The sequence below is a fragment of the Macaca mulatta genome, chromosome 3, assembly GCF_049350105.2.
Source record: "Macaca mulatta isolate MMU2019108-1 chromosome 3, T2T-MMU8v2.0, whole genome shotgun sequence".
Lineage (NCBI taxonomy): Eukaryota > Metazoa > Chordata > Mammalia > Primates > Cercopithecidae > Macaca > Macaca mulatta.
In genome coordinates, this window is record NC_133408.1 from 72,586,995 (window position 1) to 72,589,962 (window position 2,968).

General features: G+C 42.6%; 1 pseudogene; it reads left to right on the forward strand.

The window, feature by feature from the left end:
- Positions 1-372: 372 nt before the first annotated feature.
- LOC114677112 (exportin-T pseudogene) lies at positions 373-1,567 on the forward strand (annotated as a pseudogene).
- The last annotated feature ends 1,401 nt before the right edge of the window (positions 1,568-2,968 follow it).

The following is a 2,968-nucleotide window of genomic DNA, read 5'->3' on the forward strand; positions in this document are numbered from 1 at the left end:
CAATCAGTAAAAAAAGATATATTTAAGCACTAATGAGTCAATAATTACTTTCACTGAAAGTGGCCTTAACATATCAACAAAATGTAGACATTGGTAGGGTAGATAAAAACATTGTGATACAACTGTATGATGTTTACAAGAAACTCACATCAAATCCAGACATAGGTAGGTCAAAAATAAAAGGATGGAAATATACAGGAAATAATAAAAGAAAATCAAGGGTGGCTATAATACTATCTGTTAAAGTAGACTCATAGCAAAGGAAATTACTACAAAGAGAGACATATCATTATTATATACGGTAAACCAATTCTCAAGGAAGACTTACTGATCCCAAATGTGTATGGACCAAAGAACAGAGCATCAAAATCCATGAAGCATCGAATGATTATTTGCCTGGAGGAAGAAGTTCTTCCCTTTATCCCATCTGCTTCAGAACATATGCTCAAAGATTGTGAAGCAAAAGACCTCCAGGAGTTCATTCCTCTTACCACCCAGATTACGGCCAAATTGAAGACACAGGTATCCCCGTTTTTACCACAGATATTCATGCCCCTGCTTCATGCAATGTTTGAAGTGCTGCTCCGGCCAGCGGAAGAAAATGACTAGTCTGCTGCTTTAGAGAAGCAGATGTTGCGAAGGAGTTACTTTGTTTTCCTGCGAACAGTCACAGGCAGTGGGATGAGCCAAGCTATAGCAAATCAAGGTGCAGAAAATGTAGAAAGAGTGCTGGTTACTGTTATCCAAGGAGCACTTGAATATCCAGATCCAATTGCACAGAAAACATGTTTTATCATCCACTCAAAGTTGGTAGAACCCTGGAGAGGTAAAGATGGACCAGTGGGATTTGTTGATTTTGTTTATAAGCACATTGTCCCCACATGTTTCCTGGCACCTTTAAAACAGACCTTTGACCTGGCAGATACACAAACAGTATTGTCTTTATCTGAGTGTGCAGTGACACTGAAAACAATTCATCTCAAATGGGGCCCAGAATGTGTTCAGTATCTTCAACAAGCATACCTTCCCTCCTTGCCAGTAGCTCCAGAAATAATTCAAGAGTTTTGTGAAGCACTTCAGCAGCCTGATGCTAAAGTTTTAAAAAATTACTTGGCTGGGCGCGGTGGCTCACGCTTGTAATCCCAGCACTTTGGGAGGCCGAGGTGGGTGGATCACGAGGTCAGGAGATCGAGACCACGGTGAAACCCCGTCTCTATTAAAAATACAGGCCGGGCGCGGTGGCTCAAGCCTGTAATCCCAGCACTTTGGGAGGCCGAGACGGGCGGATCACGAGGTCGGGAGATCGAGACCATCCTGGCGAACACGGTGAAACCCCGTCTCTACTAAAAAATACAAAAAACTAGCCGGGCGAGGTGGCGGGCGCCTGTAGTCCCAGCTACTCGGGAGGCTGAGGCAGGAGAATGGCGTAAACCCGGGAGGCGGAGCTTGCAGTGAGCTGAGATCCGGCCACTGCACTCCAGCCTGGGCGACAGAGCCAGATTCCATCTCAAAAAAAAAAAAAAAAAAAAATTACTTAAAGGTGTTCTTCCAGAGAGCAAAGCCCTAAGGACTGGATTTCCCTGTGCTTACTAAGATGAGGAATTCCAGTTAGTTTATAAAGAAGTGATTTTGGCTGGGCATGGTGGCTCACGCTTGTAATCCCAGCATTTTGGGAGGCCGAAGCGGGCGGATCACGAGGTCAGGAGATGGAGACCATCCTGGCTAACACGGTGAAACCCCATCTCTACCGAAAATACAAAAAATTAGCCAGGTGTGGTGGCGGGTCCCTGTAGTCCCAGCTACTCAGGAGGCTGAGGCAGGAGAATGGTGTGAACTCGGGAGGCGGAGCTTGCAGTGAGCCGAGATCACGCCATTGCACTCCTGCCTGGGTGACAGAGCGAGATTCCGTCTCAAAAAAAAAAAAAAAAAAAAAGCGATTTTAGTGTGCCATTCACACTGGTCTTCTTTTTCACATTGTTTTGAGCTTATTGCAGTATAAGTTTGGGGATTTTTCTGTAAAATGGGTGTAATTTTCCTAATACAGGTATGTAGCAACAAAAGAAGTTGCCTGCATGCTGGTCCAAATTGTTCTGTATAAAGATGCCCTTGAAAGACACAGAGTTATCTTAGAACCTTAATTCTTTTTTATTTGAAATTTTAAGTCAAGTCCTTTGTAAAGACCATGGCAGTAGAAAACAGTGCACTTTTAAAAAAATTACTGAATATAAAATGTTTGAAAATTTTCTTTATGTGTGAAGACACATGAAGTATGGGGGGAATACAACAATCAAAATTAGCCTTTCGTAGATAGCCATTTCATTGTTTTAAACTGTTTCAATGCCAGTATGTATTCTACAAAAGAGAGTGGTTTTAGGCTCCAGTGTTACACTTTGTAAAATATATATATACACATACATTTTACGTAGTGAAATCTAAAAAATTCCCAAAAACCAAAAAACAAAACTTTTATTTTTTTCTTTTTTTTGAGAGGGAGTCTTGTTCTGTGCCCAGGCTGGAGTGCAATAGCGCCATCTTGGCTCACTGCAACCTCCGCCTCCCGGGTTCAAGTGATTCTCCTGCCTCAGTCTCCCCAGTAGCTGGGACTACAGGCGCCCGCCTCCACGCCCGGCTAATGTTTTGTATTTTCAATAGAGACGGGGTTTCACCGTATTAGCCAGGCTGATCTGGATCTCCTGACCTTGCGATCCGCCCACGTTGGCCTCCCAAAGTTCTGGGATTACAGACATGAGCCACCGCGCCTGGCCAAAAAAAACTTAACTAAACATTATGTTTAAAAAGTGGTTGTGATAGTATGAGATAAATTGTTTGTAAAATAGCCGTAAGCTTAAAACGCTAAAATATTCGTGAAATTTACCTACAGCATGATTATACTTACATTAAATGGATTCAAATGAAGCAAAATAAAAAGGGTATAAAATGTAAAATTAGGCTGGGGCACGGTGGCTCA